This window comes from Anabrus simplex, chromosome 7 (genome assembly GCF_040414725.1).
Source record: "Anabrus simplex isolate iqAnaSimp1 chromosome 7, ASM4041472v1, whole genome shotgun sequence".
Taxonomy (NCBI): domain Eukaryota; kingdom Metazoa; phylum Arthropoda; class Insecta; order Orthoptera; family Tettigoniidae; genus Anabrus; species Anabrus simplex.
The window spans coordinates 298224026-298244659 of NC_090271.1; positions in this window are offsets into that span (position 1 = coordinate 298224026).

Here is a 20634-nt window from a genome sequence, read left to right on the forward strand (position 1 = left end):
GTAAAGGAGAGAGCATATAAGTCTCTGGTAAGACCCCAACTAGAGCATGGTTCCAGTGTATGGGACGCTCACCAGGATTACCTGATTCAAGAACTGGAAGAAATCCAAAGAAAATCAGCTCGATTTGTTCTGGGTGATTTCCGACAAAAGAGTAGCTTTACAAAGATGTTGCAAAGTTTGGGTTGGGAAGAATTGAGAGAAAGAAGAAGAGCTGCTCGACTAAGTGGTATGTTCCGAGCTGTCAACGGAGAGATGGCGTGGAATGACATTAGTAGACGAATAAGTTTGAGCGGCGTTTATAGAAGTAGGAAAGATCACAATATGAAGATAAAGTTGGAATTCAGGAGGACAAACTGGGGCAAATATTCATTTATAGGAAGGGGAGTTTGGGATTGGAATAACCAAGGGAGACGTTCAATAAATTTCCAATTTCTTTGAAATCATTTAGGAAAAGGCTAGGAAAACTACAGATAGGGAATCTGCCACCTGGGCGACTGCCCTAAATGCAAATCAGTATTGCTTGCTTGCTTGCTTGCTTGCTTGCTTGCTTGCTTGATTGATTGATTGATTGATTGATTGATTGATTGATTGATTGATTGATTGATTGATTGATTGATTTATTGATTGATTGATGACATCGCTCTTTATTGAATGGCTTCTTTACTTATACAGGGTCTTTCATTCAACGTGGGGCCGGACGGTTGGCCGGTGCAGCGCAGCGCAGATGGATGGTTCTGTAATGGGCATGAGAGATTGCAACATGACCAATCTGGCATTCACCGAAATATTGAATGAAAGATCGCCAATTTTTCTGTATATGTGCAGCTTTCCTGAAATGGGTAGACATACCTTTGAGGTTAAATGGATGACAAATTTCTACCAATCGTGTGCCGTTGGTGTTCGTGTTTTGGTGTGCGGAATTTTTGCCGATGACTTTTTCGATAGATATGTCTTTGCCAAGTTTAGCATCCAAATCTACCATCAGGATGTTCACGACATCTCGATGAATGTTATTTTTAATTATTTCTATTTTTCCCCAAATCTTCCGTCGTTATCAGGATTTTTTTATTGTCGATATTAGTAAATGCATGAGAATTGACAAGTGTGCATTTCTTGTTGGCGCACTGGATGCGCAGGGTCATAATTCGATCATTAACTGGTGTGGCTTCTTTGACAGAGTTAATGATGGATTATTTGACAAGAAAAATCATTCAGAAGATTGGTGTACCTATCGTGAGACTCTGCAATGTTTTACTCTTCAAAATGCGGTAATTTCCATAGTCCACAGTTTCGTTGTCAGTCATCCTAGTTCCTTGAATGTTTTCTGTTTGTAAGGAAGGTGTCCAGAGAACTCCGACACTCCCAGCTGTGCTTGCCTGGACTCCCCAGAATCCGAAAGTCCAGTTGCCTTCTGTTGACGGGTGGATTGTATACCACCTGGGGTAGAGTAGTGTTTGCTTGCACAGATCATGTTTGCTTGTACTTAATTGGTTTGGCCTGGTGATTGCCAGAATCTGATAGGACCAGAGGTTGTTGAGGCCTTTGTAGCTAATTTATTATTATTATTATTATTATTATTATTATTATTATTATTATTATTATTATTATTATTATTATTATTAAGATCGTCCGTGGCTCAGGTGCCAGACCACCAGCCTTTCACCGCTCGGTTCCGCGGTTCAAACTCCGGTCAATCCATGTGTGATTTGTGCTGGCAAAGCGGAGGCGGGAAGGTGTTTTCCCCGGTTACTCCGCTTTCCCCTGTCACGATTCACTCCAGCAATACTCTTCAATATAATTTCATCTGTCAGTCATTAATCATTGCCCCAGAAGAGTGCGACAGGCTTCGGCAGCTGGCACAATTCCTATCTTCGCCGCTAAATGGGGGCCCATGCATTCTATACCTGACCAGGTCGAATGATTGAAAACAGGCAGTGTATTTTCATTTGCATTATTATTATTATTATTATTATTATTATTATTATTATTATTATTATTATTATTATTATTATTATTATTATTACATCGTTATGCCCTACTCAGGAGCACGGTTGAACTTGCTTAGCTGATGTGTTGGCCTCCTTTTCCTACCAAAATCTCTTCATCCTCTCGCTGAGCTTCTTCCTTCGTTCTTCTGTCCATGTTATAGTAGCTCTGGTGTTGGGTTTGTCTTCAAAGTGGTGATTGTCGATTTTGGTTCTGAATTTACATCTGTCCTGTACAATGTCTTCTGAGATGTTGATTTCCTGGAGATATGTTTCAGTTTCACGAAGCCAGCTGTTCTTGGTTTTAGACGAAAGGGCCAGGTTGAAAATTATTTTAGTTAGCCTGTTAGTGTTCATCCTGATAATGTGTCCATAACATTTCAATCGTCTTTTCCGAAAAGTGTGAGAATTTTTTTTCTGAATGACAATATATCTCCTGGGATGATTTTTTTCTCCATATTCGATCTATACAAACTGAGCCAAAAAATTTTCGTAAAATTTTCCTTTCTTGTTTCTCAATGTCTTTGGTTAAAAATCCACCACCAATGATTAAGGTTTCTGAAGCATATAACGCTTCAGGTTTGATCACTGTATTACAGTGTCTAAGTTTTGCATTCCGAGATAATGATTTTTTATTATACATGTTCCAAGTGATCCTGTATGCTTTCTGTAATTGGGAAATTCTTTCCTTATTTGCTTCGCGGTTTAAACCAGAGGGTTGAATAATTTCTCCCAAATATTATTATTATTATTATTATTATTATTATTATTATTATTATTATTATTATTATTATTATTATTATTATTATTATTATTATTATTATTATTATTATTATTATTAGACGTGTTTCCATTTCGGAACATTATTTTTATAAGTTTTAAGGGTTGGTATTCTGGTATCATCGGACAACGTAACAGTGATGTAATGAACTCTCTGCCTTCATTTGAATACAGCAGGCTGTAATTCTACATCTGATGGATGGCACATTCACTTTGGTCAATTTTCACTTGCAAGCTTTGCTCCTATTGGTCAGTCATGTTATTCAGATCAGAGATACGAATCTATTACATTTACAACATACACAATGTATACATCCCTAGCCATAAGTTTGCCTTGACCCGGTCAGCCCACTGAGCGGTAATTGTAGGCAATTTGTTTGGCAGCCTTCACTTTCTGTCAAAGCTCCTGCAACTCAGTTAGTCCCATAATTACGCAGCTTTTCAGCATTTGTTCGCAATGTTTTTGTAATGTGCATCACAAACACAAAATTTACCGGAACTCGCCCTGTAATATTTAGAGTCTGTGGACTTGCAATCCTGTCAGCCGCTTTACTAGCACGTTACAAATGCAAACTACATTCTACTACGTTTATCTGGCGCTCTACACCTACAAATAACATCACAATTCTGAATACTAACAAACAAGTCGCGTAATACAGTTACAGGAGGGACAGCAAACATGTTACTTGAAAGAACCTTCCTGAACTGAATTACGTCTATCTAACTTTCACAATCTCTAAGATTTTGACATTTTAAAAATTTATTTATTTATTTATTTATTTATTATTTATTTATTTATTTATTTATTTATTTATTTATTTATTTATTTATTTATTTATTTATTTATTTATTTATTTATTTGTTGTGTTTCAAGACAGATATAAACCTAATGATTGAAACACATATAATATAAAATTACATTCAATAAAACAACTAGATTTAAAATTATATTATCTCCTATGAAAGTCCTTGCAAAATTAAGTCATGTATGAAATAACAATGCACATTTCTTCAGTAGCGCAACTTATCTTTTACAAATATTCAATTATATGTGTACCTAACGTAACAAGGTTTTTCAAATATTAAAATTAATGTTATTTACTAACGGCTTTAAACCTGTATTAGTACTGTACTGTATTTTTATTTATTTATGAAATGATTGGTATTAATTCTTCTTCTATTTATTATCGTTATTATTATTATTATTATTATTATTATTATTACTATTATTATTATTATTATTATTATTATTATTATTATTATTATTATTATTATTATTATTATTATTATTATTATTATTATTATTATTATTATTATTCAGACAAATTATATTAGTTCATTAATATATATCTTATATATAGGAATGAGTTCCAATGAATAAGTATAATTTCGTGTGGCCTTCGGAGAGAGTTTGTGAGGATGGAACCCAATGTAAGATGTGGCCTAATGCCGAAGAAGGCAAAAACACCCAGCCACCGACCTATAGGAATTAAGTAACGGAAGACAAAATCCCCGACCCAACTGCAAATCGAACCCGGTACCGAGCCAGCATGCTGACCATTTAACCATGAAGCCGTACAAATCTAATGAATAATATATATATCTTATAATTCCCTCAGTTCTCAGGATCATGATCGCCTGGGAGGCTAAAGGTTAGTTTTCTCCATCCCTTGAGGTCCTTGGCCACACGTGCTGCTCAGTCGTACTCTTGATAATGTTCGACCATCGAGCGGAAACTCGTCCTTGATCTCCCTTGAGAGAAATTTTCCGACAATGACCACTTTGCCTATGCTACCATAGTGTGTCCAAAGAATTGTAAAATTCTTTGTTTACATATTGATGGTCATCTCATTCTGTGTTAGACCTAGTTTATAATGGAAGCATTGGTGCAATGTAGCGTCCAAGGTAAACCTAGCATATTTTGACAACATCACAATTCAAAAGAATCGATTTTCTTCAGGTCTGTAGCTCGAAGAATCCACGTCTCGGATCCATAGAGGAAAACTGAAAACCGAAACTACCAGATTCTATATTACATTTTCAGTGGTAATGCATAATAAAGCAAGATACAATCTACAGTATATCTGTGTCTGGTCTCTAACTCCGCAGATGGATGGCTCGTAAAATAGCCGGACTGAGTGGCTTAGACGGTTCAGGCGCTGGCCTTCAGTCTCCAACTTGGTAGGTTCGATCCTGGCTCAGTCCGGTAGTATCTGAATGTGCTCAAATATGTCATCCTCGTGTCGGTGGATTTACTGGCACGTAAAAGAACTCCCCCGGGAATAAATTCCGGAATGTCGGCGTCTTCGAAAACCTTTAAAGTAGTTAGTGGGACGTAAAGCCATTATTATTATTATTATTATTATTATTATTATTATTATTATTACGGAGTTATCCGTGGTAGTTAGAGGTAAAAGAAGGTGTGGGCTGGAATAGACCTCAACTACAAAATTAAAGTTAATTAAAAACTTTAACAAAGGTTATATTTTCTTTTCAAAATCAATCAATAACAAAGTATAACAGGTACCAAGTAGCAGATCAACAAATTAAGAAATTACAAATTACAGTTCGTTACAAGATTTGGGCTTCGAGCCCCACACTCACAATCCTTGAGCTATGAGCCCAACTTTACCAATGTACCAAGTTCAAACAAAGGGACAGAAAACCCCAATCCTGCCAAGGAGCACTTGCTCCCAATTACCATGTTAAGCCTCCTAGAGGCACACAGAAATCAAATTTAGGAAAGAGCAGATCCGCTCTCAAAGTTCAAGCCTATCAAAGGCCACAACGAATTTCACTTCAAATTGCCCTCAAGGCACACATATAATGGTACAGGGGTACCTCGTACCCAATCTTCTGGGCCTTCGCAGGAAGGAAAACACAACGGGTTAAGTAAATGGCCCAAAATACAAAGTTGAATTGAGGCGATAACTTGCACTCCTACACAAAGTTTTTGTCTTAAAACCTATGTGGCGCTAGGCCGATAATACAGGGGCTGATCCCAAGCTAGGGAGGTGACCCGTATGAGAAAACTTGACTACATTAAAGAAGAGAAGAACGGTTATGAAAACGTAGTCACCTCCATTTAAAAATGAAGGGGAGTTCGAGAGGGTGAAGCACTCTCTATCCCCGCTTTACAGTAAAAGATATTTGTAGATTTTATATAGACAGAAAAGGAATTTACATTTTAAAAAGATTGGTTACATATTAAAGGATTCGAACATTCTCCGAGAGTTAAACTGCTGAGCTAGCAAGAAATAAGGATGTTAACAGGCCATTACCTTGTTGGAGAACTGCTACTTGTAGAAAGAGGCGCTTCCGCCCCCTGCTACATATTCACACACTGAGTTAGATGTTATACTAGTGGCACGGAGACAAGAAAATCAGCAGTTTTTATACCCTCGTGGAAAATTTTAGACCTTTCAGGAATGAGTAGACACACCCCCTGAATTTTATTGGATAACTAAAAGTTACACATCAACATCGAAAAAGAAGGACACTATTGGTCAGAAATTAATTACAAAAATTAGTGATTGGTTAAATTCAAAACAGGCGGAAAGAAAGGATAACTGTTGCCAACCCACAAACCACAGAACAAAATTTAGTAAAAACAAAACTTAGGAATACAATATTTCTTCAGGAGAGTACATTCCTTTACACCAGGGTGCGTTATCATAGTTTTTGGTAGAGACATCTGTTAGAGATTGTCCACACTCCTTAATCGTTGAGAAACAAAGGCAAATCAAAAACACTCAGTGACATCTTCTGAATAACCGTGGAATTAGTTCAGTAGTTAAAGTTCCAAGTTTCTCCAGTAGAGAAGTTTCAATTGGCGCAGGATTTGAACTTGCGTCGTGGAGATGAACCGCCCGGTACAATTATTATTATTATTATTATTCTTTGTCGTTTAGGCCTACTGAGGACCACGGGGCTCGTATCTACTCTTGGGTAAAGTTGTTGCTTTCTTCTTCTTCCAATACTCCTTCATTTGCTGACTATGAGCCAGCTTTCTCTCCTCGGTCCACTTAGTTCCTGTAGTCTTCTTACTTGTAAGGGACGTTGGGAAAACTCCGTGTCGGATGGCTTGACGGAACAGTAGTCGGTCATGAGTTTGTCCCGGTGGGATATCTAGTTGTTCCATATCTGACTTAACTGACGTGATCCATTTGTTCTTAGAAGCCTTGCCTCTCCCTGTTACTGTGAATATCCTTTTGGTGAGTCTTTCGGAATCCAGACGGGCCAAGTGTCCATAAAAGGTCAGGCGCCTTTTCCTTATAGATGTGACGATGTCCTCCTGGTGTTCATACAGTTCATTATTATGGCGGATTCTGTAAGTGCCTCCTTCCTCTCTGATTGGTCCTAATATCCTCCTCAGGATCTTCCTCTCTTTTAACTCCAGCTTTCTGAGTGGGCCCTTCCTAGCCATTACAAGGCACTCGGAAGCATACAGAACAGATGGTTTGACTACCGAGTTGTAGTGTCTGAGCTTGAGGTTCTTGGAGAGGCACTTAGATGAATAGATACTACGACACGAGTGATAAGCCCTTTCAAACTTGGTACATCTGGCATCTATGGCTGGGTTCTCGCTCTGATTCGCAGAGATCCATTCTCCCAAGTACTTAACCGCAGGTACTTTTCGTATGGTAGCGTCTGTGAGAGGAATTGTAGAAGGGGCCTCCTTGATATTGGTCATAAATTCAGACTTCTGGATGCTGATTTTCAGACCAGTCTTAACTGCTACACAATAAAGACTCTGTAAGTTGTAGGTAGCCTCCTCTATATTGTTTGCCAGTAGAATGAGGTCATCGGCAAAGGCTAGGCACGGGACAATGAGGTTGTCTCTCTTGTACCCAAGCTTCAGTCCAGCTCCCGGTGGTAGCATAGTTCTCCATTCTCTAATGATCTTTTCCAGGACACAGTTGAAGAGAATGCAGGAGAGGCCATCACCCTGTCTAACTCCTGTTCTGATTGGAAAGCTTTCAGATAGTTCACCTCTGAACCTGACCTTGGACGTCGTGTTCCTCAGAGTGGCTTGAATCAATCGTAGGGTCTTCCCATCCAGACCAAGTTCCCATAGTATGGAGAAAAGGGTGTCTCTGTCCACAGAGTCATAAGCTTTCTGAAAATCTACTAGGACCACCACCCAGGGATGTCCACCTCGGCTTTTGTAATTGAGAACTGTCTTAAGATTGTGTATCTGTTCTGGACAAGATCTAGTCTTACGGAAACCAGCTTGGTATTCACCTAACTGTGAGTCTAGCTGTGTGGTGACTCTATTAAGCAGGGCTACAGAGAGGATCTTGTAGGTAATTTGTAACAAGGAAATACCTCTATAATTGTTGAGATCTGTCTTACTTCCCTTCTTGTGGAGGGGGTGAATCACGGCAGACGTCCATCCTTCGGGTAGGGACTCTGTTTTCCATATGCCCTTTATGATTTGATGGATGCTCTCCAAAGACTGGTCATCTGCATGTTTCCACATCTCGGCAACTATGCCGTCTTCACCTGAAGCCTTGTTGTTCTTGAGACCAGCGATGATGTCCTTTATTTCTTCTCTCGTAGGTGGTTGAGAATCAGGGTTCCTGTGTGAAGGCTCATGGAAAATAAGCTTTTCTTTAGGTTCCTCTGCGTTTAGTAGCTTCTGGAAATAATCTGCAAGAGTTTTGGTGCAGTCTTTATTGTTCAGTTGAAGTTTTCCATCTGGCCCGTGGAGGATGAGGGTAGGAGCTGTGTACTGGGTCGTTTGCTTCTTAAGTCCTTTGTACAGGTCTCTTGAGTTGTTTCTCTGAAAATTATTTTCAGCCTCTTGCATTAGGCTCCTGAGGTAATTTCTCTTGGCACTGCGGATGGTGTTAGCTGTAGCTTTTCTTTGCATGAGGAAGGCTTCATAATTGGCTTCAGTTTTATGTTGGTTCCACCTAGTCCAGGCTTTACGCCTTTCTTCTATAGCCTCATCACACTTATTATTATTATTATCATCCTACCAGGGGTACGCCTTCGCAGACTATTTAAACTATATGCCTTCTCCACTATGGCCATCTCTGACAGTGACTGAGAACAATTGAGGCGTCTAGTATCAAAACCGGCCAAGTCACAAAATTTACGAAAATGAGTTAAGGTTATAAATTTGAAGTAGAAGTATAGCACTATCAGGTAAAACAAGAATATGTTTTAAAATCGTCCATGTCTTCATGTTATAGAGCACTGAATTCTCGGTCTTGCAACAGAATCGGCCAAGTCATGCAGCCAGTGAATTCAAAACCGGCCAAGTCAAGGAACGAGCGACAATCTTTATGATACAGCATTATTGTGTAGAATCTTGTGTTGTTACATTAAGCAACAAGGTGATAATATCAGTAGGCAAAATCGTTCCTTGTAATGTATATTCTCTGAAGTCATAATATTTTGTTTTTTGTTCGTTTGCAACACTGATTTACGTATTGGCGGGCTTCTTACCGTCATTGGCGCCAAAGCAGTCCTATTTCCGGTGTGCTCGTATTTTGTCATTATTGTGTGCTGTAACGTGGATATTGTTCCAAGTGGAGAACTGAAAGATTTACTTTCATACCTTGAGAAATTGTACAAAATTGCAACAAAAACGGCCAAGTCAAAATTTAAATTAACATACAGGATGGGTTAATTATGAGTTAGATTTCTCAAAACAGCGGAACTTAAATATTAAACCATTAAGGATATAACTGTGAAAAAAAATCTTTTCTGACCATCATTGCTTTGTCTCTACAGGTTTTTCGTCCATATTGAAAAATATACCTTGAGTGACTTGGCCGGTTTTGATACTAGACGCCTCAATTTACGACTTTGTAAAAATTTCTTCATCGATGGTTAGATGGCTCTCACATCTATTTTCTAGCGATCTGTGGTGGGATAAGTCCCAACTTATGGCCAGAGAAATTTAATTTGTTATAGTTGGTAAGCTTTTTTACCGGTCATTGTTTTTTATGAGCCGAAATTGTCAACACTTCACCTGGTTCCTCCTTTAATGTAAGCTGTCTATCACATGCCTGTAACCAAGTTCTCTAACCATGCAGAACCCAGGGTAGTTTAAGGAAGTTTAGCCCACCAGTGCAATGGATTTTAATATAGCCTAGAACTTCCCCCTGCGGAGCTATGAAAGGAGAGCGCTTTAGGGAGTCTTGTCTGACTGAGAGTGCGACTTGACGGAGGTTAGTGGGGGCAGGTGGCAGGAAGCAGAAGGCAATGGATGGCCGGCTTGAAGAATGTTCTGCGCTAACAGGTACTAGCAGGATTTACCTAAACATATGATTGTGCCGGCGTATGTTCTGAGGGAATGATTTCAGCGGGTTTCCTTAAAAAATAATGTGTAAACCTCGCTGAAGTATAGGATCTCCTGCGCAGTCTTCTGACTCGATTCTTTCTTGGTTGTCAACTGGAAATTATAGAACAAGTTTAACCCAAAATTATAACAGCATTGTCTTAGGTTACGTAGTTATTTTGAACTGTTGTAATTTTTTTTACTTTTTTCTTATTGCATCCCTTCAACGTAGATTCAGAATGCTTCATTTTGTGCTCATTCGACAACGGCATTAATACACACTTGGTACGACGTAGCTAATAAGGCATCCTAATGAATGATGCAATAAGTTGTCTAGATTAACCTCAATGTTCAACTTGAGTATATGGTCCTAAAACACGCCTGTCTAAAAGAAACAAGTACGTTAAGATTAATGAATTGTTTTTTTAATAAATGACGGACGGTTGTCAGCTGGCGATTTAAGTGATATTCATTGTTCCCACTCTTGAAAAGTTTATACTCACTGATACACTTTCGTCTACCCTCATATGATTGCAATTCTTATCCTGGGTTATTTTTATGTAAATATCTTCCGATTTCTTACCATTTCATACTAGAAGAACTTTAATACACTTTTTAACGTGCCTTGGAACTGATATGCTTGTCTTAAAGCATGGGTAAAAATCTTGTGTCCATACACATTATTTACATCTGCTATCATGGCGTTGGTTTATAGCCCAATTTAATTTTCCTATCATTTCATCCTACTGTATCTTAGATATTCTATGTAGCTCTGTTTCTGAAGTTCATATGTTTTTCGTTGAGCGCTAAGTTATCTAGCGGTTAGTCGCGCAGCTCACTAGAATGGTCACCTAACGAGTTTAAACTAGCTGTTAATAATGCAGTGACTTTTCGCTGTTTTCGTTGGTGTATTGAAGAGAGGCGTTGCGTTTTCTGGATACCCCCAAGTATAATTCGTTTTATTAGGAAAATGTGGGCGATGGGATTGTTTGTTGATCCAGGGCGATGTGCCTTAATGATTTTAGTGAAGGATATTTTTCTTATTCCTATATGCTTTTATTATAAGTATTGTCGTCAGTCCTTCCCTACGAGCTTGGATTGGATAAACGATACTGTCAAGTAAGCTGAACATATTATTCTACCTGAAATTTTGGTGACTATTGTTTGTCGTGTACGGTGAGAAGCATGAAAATCCTAAATTATTCTAGAGCTATATAACCTTCACAATCAAGAAGTTATGTTGAACTAGAAACGGTATTAAATTATTTAATGTTCGGCGCACCTTGTTTTACTCTTCGCTTATAATTAGAAATCATATACGGGCTTCACTTAATTGTAATTTAAGTTGTAATATCTTACTCGGTCATGATGTATACATTCCTTAGGAAGGATATATTTATGTCGTGGTAATGAGAATGAAACTTAACCTCTCTGACCTATACTGTAAATAAAACGCTGGCATTATTATTGTTATCACTAGAGTCCGGATTATTAGGTGCTGATAGGTTAGAATGCAAGCTTACCCTTCACTGTACAGCGGTTATGCTATGAGATTTGCATAGACATTAGGGGTACAGCCTATAGAACTCCTTTAATTTATGCTACTCTTCCTACATTGTGGTACAACAGGTTGCATGACACATCCTACAAACCAAATTACTTTGCATTCTAACCTATTACAACCTAAAAATCCGAGGTATAGTTATCACCTATATTTACCTATTTAACTGTCCGATTCGATTTGGTTGAGGTCGCTATAAGGCATTCTATTGTAATGGGTAGTTCATATGGACGTTGTTTCTTACTTGAATTACCTTGAAAATTTTAGGCTTGGATATTCGCGTACAGCAACGTATGTTAACGAAATGTGAGAACACATGATATATGCACAATGTCTTCAGTGTGTCTACCCAGTAGCGAGAGATTGGCGTTACTAGGAGCTGCAGTTGAATGGGCTGCTGTTTTAAACATGTTACCCGGCACATCAAAAACTGATCCTCACTTTACAGCCATAATGCAGGGAAGAAGCAAATACTACACGCTGGTACAATATAAACTGCCAATTAATTATTCTGTTTAATTATAGTTACATACACAATTTTCCCTGCAGTACAGTCTGTGCAAAAATGTATATCGAACTGACCTCGTGTTGAACAGCAACATTGTGTGATGAAAAACACATTGTGTAACTCATGTCCATGTATACAATATCCTAATTTGAATTTGAGGTTAGCATTGGGGAAGTTTATTAGGAAAAATACTTCTCACTTTCCAAGAGGGAGATGCAGTATTTAGCAGAATGTTACATGAGCTCTCCTGATTCAATTAGTTATGAAATATCTGTTCCTAGATATATTTTCAGTATTTACACAGACACAAACGTATATAGAGTTTGTTCCTAAACATGAGGTAACAATACAAACTATCCCTATTAACATAGTCCAATGGTCTATCATTTACGTTATATGCCTGTTTATATTATCAGCTGATGCTTCTTATTACTTATGAAGTCAGGAATTTTGGCTTAAGTTTCCGAATAATTTAATTTATCATACAATTATTACGAGTTCAAAGATGTCTTCTCTTCCTCCATTGACAAACTTACGTAAGATTCCGTCCTTAAAAATATCCTGCATGATTCCCAACAATACTGGAAAATATGCTTTTCAGTAGCCGTATACCCATCAAACCCTTCAAATCTGGGACACATTTTGAGTACAGGAAGATGGTTACAACTGCTGCAAGTGATATGCGGCAGGTAGGCAATAATTCTGAAACTAATTTTTAGTGTCTGCAACTCGTAACGAATTGGCGACAGGTCATATATTCGTAGTCGCGTCCTCTGTTGTTTCTGAGTGTGTTCTCCATGCCACTATTTCTGCTTGCACGTTGAGAACACCCTGTACAAGAAGATAGAACGTCAGAGAAAAAACTTCGCTCACTGTTTCCATGCAGGACATTTTATTTCTTGTTTGTGTGACTGAATTTGTCAACCGTGTGGTAATACTACGATATCCCTCTGACTTTTCTTCAGCTGTGTCCCTTGGGAAAGTTCTGTCGAAGCTATCATTTCACAATTTGAGCATATACAGTACGAACTCCACCCTTAGATTTCCGATGTTTCCGCCTCTTCAGTCTTGCTCATTGAGTCATGAGCAGCCTATCGGTTTCGTGCCGCCTTTAGGATATGTTGCCCAGTCAAACATAACGCGGGTTAATTTCTTTTTTAATTTCTATTTTTGGAATTATCCCCTCCATGAAGGTGTACGGCGTGTAACTCAACACAGCTTGGCGTTCTATTAAATTATTCTTCACGTTTTTAATAATCATGAATTGTTAAGCCTTTCAATTCAATGTATATAAAGGATAAAACAAAGGACACCCTCTTGAATGTACTAGGGTCCATTTTAATTTTTATATCATTTTATATTTCTTGATTTTATTATTATGCAATAAATATATTTTGGCCCTTTTCCAAAATTGATATCTTTTTACTCCCTTCTAGCCATCCTCCACAGCAGTGATCCCTCAGATGGATCTAGCTTCATTTACTTATTCAGTTCTAAGAGGATACATGATATTATTTACCGCATGATATATAATTCGCTCAAATTTCTACATGTTCATAGGTGGATCCATATGACTCTGGAATGTTTGTGTTGTTTTGTAATCTTTGACTGGATGGTGAGTAATATGCTTAACACATTGAATGGTGTAGCATTACATTTATTTATATTTCCTTTCGCCATCCCTCTCTGTATATAGCGATATTCAGGCAGGGGAGATAACGAGGAAGAGATAGAAGATTATAAATTATACTTGACGGCTGTTAAAAAGGGAAGAGAAGAGTATTGGGTAGGGCTGTTCATGAGGGAAGACTATTGCATGCAGCATAGTTTCTGTTAGGCAAGTAAACGAGTGAATGATATGGCTAGATTTGGCAGTTGGAGGAATTAGGACGATAATTGTCTCAGTGTATTCACCATGTAAGGGTGCAGATGAGGATGAAATTGACACGATATATGAAGCAATGTGTGACATCGTATTCAAAGTCAACAGCAAGGATAGGATAGTGCTAATGTGTGATTTCAACGCGAGAGTTGGAAATAGAACTGGAGGATACGAAAGGGTGATTGTTAAATGTGGGGATGATATGGAAGCTAATAGGAATGGGAGGCATCTGCTGGACTTCTGAGCTAGTACGGGTTTAGCACTTACGAATATATTCTTCAAGCATAAGCTACGCATGCGATGGTATGTGTACCAGATCCATAATAGACTCTAATCATAAATGACTTCGAATTCAGGAAATCTGTTAGTAATATACCGGTTTTTCGGCAATTTTTCGATGAAACAGACCACTATCAGATCTGCAGAACTAAGTTCTCTGAGACTAGGATAGAGATATCGCAAACTGTCTGCAAACGAATAAGGGTATAAAATCTCCAGGACGAGGAAATTAGAACATGGATATAATTAGTGAGAAGTTCTGAACAGTGGACAGTAATCAGGTACAGGATATATAAAGAGCACGGGTGTTATACAGGTGCTGTAGTAGAAAAGGCAAGGGAATACCTAGGAACAGCTGTGTGTAAAGATGGGAAAAGGCGAACATCTTGGTGGAATGATGAAGTGAGAGCAGCTAGTAAAAGTAAAAAGAAGGCTTATCAGAAATATCTCCAAACGAGCGATGAAGCAGACAGGGAACTGTACGTAGATGAAAGAAACATAGCGAAAGAAATAGTTGTTGAATCCTAAAAGAAGTCGTGTAACAATTTTGGTAACAACCAGGAAAGGATAGGTGAAGCAGCAGCGAAAACTTTATGGACGGTAATAAAGAATCTTAGGAAGGGAGGGAAAAAGGATATGAACAGTGTTCTGTGTAATTCAGGAGAACTCATAATAGATCCCAGGGAATCGCTGGAAAGGTGGAGGGAAAAGGAAAGGAAATCTTCCTGTTCGTGTCACAAACAACGGAGCTCATGGGGAGGAGGAAAATGGTGTTGGTGAAATTACGCTTGAGGAATTGGAAAGGATGGTGAAGTATAGTGGAAAATCAGGTATGAAATGACTTCAAGAACATTAAGATTGGCATGGAGTGTTAGTAAGGTACCTTCATATTGGACAAGATCAGTAATTGCACCTATTTATAAGCAAGGGACCAAGAAGGATTGCAACAACTATTGAGGTATCTCTTTGATTAGTATACCAGGCAAAGTATTCACTGGCATGTTAGAGGGGAGGGTGGGATAAATGGTTGAGAGGAAGTTAAATGAAAACCAGTGTGGTTTCAGACCACAGGAAGCTGTCAGAATCAGATGCTCAGTACGCGCCAGGTAATTGAAAAATGCTACGAGAGGAATAGACAGTTGTGTTTATGTTGCGTAGATCTAGAGAAAGCATATAACAGGGTACTGGGGAAAAATATATTCACCATAATGGTAGACTATGGGTACAAGGGTAGATTATTAAAATCAGTCAAAAGAATTGATGGTAAAATGATTTCTTGATTCTGGGTACTTACCGGGGTTAGACAAGCCTGTAATCTTTCACCTTTGCAGTTTGTAGTTTACATGGATCATCTGCTGAAAGGTATAATGTGGCAGGGAGGGATTCAGTTAGGTAGAAATGTAGTAAGCAATATGTCTTATGCTGACGAATCTTGGTCTTAATGGCAGATTGTGCCGAAAATCCGCAGTGTAATATCTTGGAACGTCAAAATAGGTGCAATGAGTATGGTATGAAACATAGCCTTTCGAAGACTAAATTGATGAGAGTAGGTTAGAAATTAAACAGAATCGAATGTCAGATTGGTGATACAAAGCTGCAACAAGTAGATAATTTCAAGTATTTAGGTTGTGTGTTTCCCTCAGGATGGTAATATAGTAAGTGAGATTGAATCAAGGTGTCGTAAAGCTAATACAGTGAGCTCGCAGTTGCGATCAATAGTATTCTGTAAGAAGGAAGTTAGCTTCCGGACGAAACTACCTTTACATCCGTATGTTTGTCTGTTTCAGACCAACTTTGCTGTACTCAGGATAACTTATTCACAAGTTAGAAGTAACAGACATGAAAGTAGCGATAATGATTGCTGGTACAAACAGATGGGAACAATGGCAGGAGGGTACTCGGAATGAGGAAATAAAGTCTAAGATAGGAACGAACACCATAGATGAAGCTGTACCCATAAACCGGCTTCGGTCGTGGGGTTATGTGAGTCGAATGGAGGAGGATAGGTTACGTAGGAGAATAATGGAATGTGTTATGGAGGGAAAGAGAAGTAAAGGGAGACCAAGGTGACTATGGTTAGACTCAGTTTCTATCTATTTAAAGATAAGAGGTATAGAACTATTTACAATAGAGGATTGCGGGGACATTTATTAAATTCACAGAGGCTTGCAAACTGAACTCTGAAAGGCAGGACGGTCTATAATGATACCATTACCATCTATACCATTCTCCGTCATTTGAGCAGCCGGTCACTTCTTGTGCTACTAAACCGTTGTGCGCAGGTCTGGTACATAGATTGGTCTGGACACAGTATGGAATCACGTCAAATAAGAGTGCTTTGAACAGTCCGAGGTAGGACAGGAGCATATCGAGATTCGTTGTTTTGTTCAGCGGATCGATACAATTCTATCCATGATCAAGTCATATTATCAGTGGTGTATGACTTGTGCAGGATGGAATGCTAAACATCTGTGAATCTATATTACCAGGGATCACACAGAAGTTTGTTATTTTTGCTTCCATTTTCACACTCTCCTTGCAAGTGAAGGTGTAATATTGCCTCGAAAAGGAATGTGATCAGTTATAGAATGGAAATGGCTGTGACAGACGTAAGAATCAAACGCTATTTAGGCTTGGAACATATAGTAACATCGAGATAAGGAATTAAAAAGAGTTATGCAAGGAAAATTTATACAGCAAATTTTAAATAGACGATTCTTGTAAACAGATAATTAATGAACTGAGCTCTATCTGATTTTATATTTTCATCCTAGTGGTATGTTCCTTCCTAAATGAGCCTGACTTTGTGAGCAGTTAGGGTTTTGCTTACAGTCTAAATTTTAACCTAAAGGTATTTTTGCCATCATCCAGCAAGCTAGCTTGATATTACTCAATGTCTAGGTACTGATCCTGTGCTAAATGATGTTTAATGACTTTATGTTTAGAGAGCCCCTTGTTCGATGTCTGGTCAGGGCAGATATTCTTACTGTGTCTGATTATTTTGTGTGGCTCTAGGTATAAGAGGTTCTCTTTTTCATTTTAATACACACCCATTCATGTACACACAACATACAACATTACTAACCACTGTTGGAACATCCAGAATAATTATATCCCTCCACTCTGGATCACCGTCGGGAAGGGTAACTGATTATACATCTGCAGAAACTATATGTTTACAATCCCGAGGTAATCGCGAATAGCCTGGGAAAGGAATAAGGAAAAGAATAATTACTTAATTTAAAGAAAGTACGGATATGACTTTATAGCTGATAAGTTCTTGCTTCTGTTATTCACAACTTTTCTTCTTTTCGAGTATGATTAGGCGAAGAGAAGCTGGTAATCCCTAAGAATAATAAATATCAGCATCATCAGCTATTAGCATGGCATAAAACAATCACTTAATGATTCAAAATATTATGAACTTAAACTTCCTAATTCCAAGAGCATGACCGAAGAACTAAGGAGCAGTTTTACGTAGAGACATCTTGGATAACTAATATACGTAAATCTGTCAATAATTTCGGAATAAAAGAATGCACGTATATATATTTAGAGTTTAAACTATAACATTAACATTGCATTGCTGAAAACGTAGCTTGTAACTTTCCTGACGTAACTGAACTACGCATGTTGATCTACAACTATATATTCGATATCATATTAAGGAATGAGAAAATAATTGTGAAGGTATTTCACAGCACTAAATGAGGTAGAACGATTGACAGTTTTTTTTCCCGTGCAAGAGTCTACATCGTCTCCGTGTCGGAAAGAGCATATTTCTACGTTTTATTTTAATTTATTCGTTGGATGTTAAAATATTAATATATCTATAATTAATAACGTAAAAGCAACAAAATCCCTCATCTTGCAAAGCTATAGTTTACAAAGTAATTTATGATAAACATCATGCAAACGATATTCTTAAACCATCCACACTTCACACACATTGTTAGCTGTGATTCTGCATTGTGTTCAGACAAACTATGTATGTCCTCAAACAAATCTCCACAACTCGTATGGACTTGCGAGAGACTTTTACAATCGTCTTTATGCTCGCCCTGACGTACCTCAGTATGCAACTATTCGAGCGGTTGTGGTTAGTGTGCTGCATATCTAGCGCCTGCGACGACTCAGCAAACTTTAGTACGGTATTCGTCTTTATGCTCGCCGTGACGTACTACGCTATGCAACTCTTCGAACAGTACTGGTTAGTGTGCTGCATAGCTTCCGCCTGCGTTGATTCGCGCATAATGTGGATAAGAATATTCTGGGTATATTTGTTGTTCTAAATGTGAATTTTATGCAATGTTATATTACCCCAAGCGAAACACTGAGCATTGCAAACACTTCCAGAAACAAATATTAAGTTTCCCAAGTTGGAAGTTATCCCGGTGATGTACAAGTACCGTGTCAGCCTGTTACTTGTAGGATCATCGTTTCAGCAAACTCCGCTCTGTAACAGCCACAAGTTTCTTTCCGGATTTCCTCGACTTTAAATTCATCCTAAACATGAAATTTTATGACGAATTTTATCATCCTCTGATAACGGCCACACCTTGTGCATAAGGGTGGTAGAATACGGATGAAATATCCTGTCACTCGTGAGAGACATAAACACCTGCAGTGGTTGTTGTGGTGATGGTGGTGGTGGTGATTACTGTTTTAAGAGGAAGTACGCTAATATCTAACATTAATCAGAGGGAAAATGGATGGGGTCCGACACTTTAAAAAATTAAGGTATCGTCATACGGAATGAGTTGGCCGTGCGGTTAGGATCGCGCAACTCTGAGGTTGTAGTCGGAGACAGAGGGATCATATCCCACTATCGACAGCCCTGGTGATGTTTTTCTGTGGTTTCTCTTTTTCACATCAAGGCCATGGCAGCTACCTTCCTAACCCTAGCCCCTTTACATCCTTCCGTCGACGAAAAACTTCCATGGTTTAGTGCGATGTTTAACAAGTAGAAAAATAACGGGTATCGGCAAAAAAAGACAAGGGTTACGAAGGTCCTGAAAATGAAAGACTCCCTAGGACTCGTAAACCTAATACCGCCGGAATCAGAAAAGAACAAGAGATGAACAAGTAGTGCCCGGTGAGGAGTCTGGCACAAGTTAGTGGAAGTAATGTCAGGACTCAAATAAGGGACCTGTGGTCGCAATCCCTTCCTCCAAGTTAAGAGTACCTGACGCCCCATGTAGTCGCCTCTTACGCCAGGTAGGAGATGCGGTAGATGTTATTCTCCCACCACCACCCACAGGGGGAATGTCAACTGGGGAACTCTAAATGAGTTTGCCATTATTTCTCTCAATTTTTTGCAAGGACCACTTTCATCCTTCCTTCTCAACTTCCCGTGGTCAACTCATGTTCTCTTCCGACCACAATGGTTTTATAATTGCGAGGAATTAGAAGTTTTTTCTGTTGTAAGTACTAAAATGGCTGGTTGCCGAGTTGTTATTCCTTCACACCACAACCCAGGTAGCTGGCCCACTGGAGCTTTGATCAACGTTCACTATAATTGCTAGAGAAGCGCTTCTGCTCCCTTAGCCTGAACTGGAGCAACATGACATTACTAACCTTGTGTCCGACTCGTTGGCTGAATAGTCAGCGTACTGGCCTTCGGTTCAGAGGGTCCCGGGTTCGATTCCCGGCAGGGTCGGGAATTTTAACCATCACTGGTAAATTTCTCTGGCACGGGGGCTGGGTGTATGTGCTGTCTTCACCGTCATTTCACACTCATCACGACGCGCAGGTCGCCTACGGGGGTCAAATCAAAAGACCTGCACCTGGCGAGCCGAAAATGTCCTCGGACACTCCGGGCACTAAAAGCCATACGCCATTTCATTTACTAACCTTGTGTGAGATGAAAGCTTTCATATTACCTAAATAGGAAGTGATATTCAAATTAAGCCCTTAAATCACATTTATTTGTTCGAAAGCGAGCAATCGGATTTTGTCCACTTTGTGAATAGTAATCCGATGAGACGGTTTATACGAGGACGAGTCAATAAGTATCTACAATTAACTTTCATACTTTTTGAAAAAAGGATACACACTTTTTTCGATAACATTTTTCAACATAGTCACCCTGATATTTAATGCACATAGTCTACCGTTTCACAAGCTTTCTGATGCCCTCTGAAAAAAGTGTTTTTGGTTGCGCAGAAAGCCACGTATGCACCGCTTCCTTCATACGTAGAACCATGCCTAATGTGCATATGGTTTGCAAAGTCATCAACAGTCAATCGTCTATTATTCAGGACCATATCTCGCCCTTGTTCAGTACTGGCATAAGTGATGGCTGCAGATGGACACCCGGATATTTCCTCAACATTCACGCTCGTG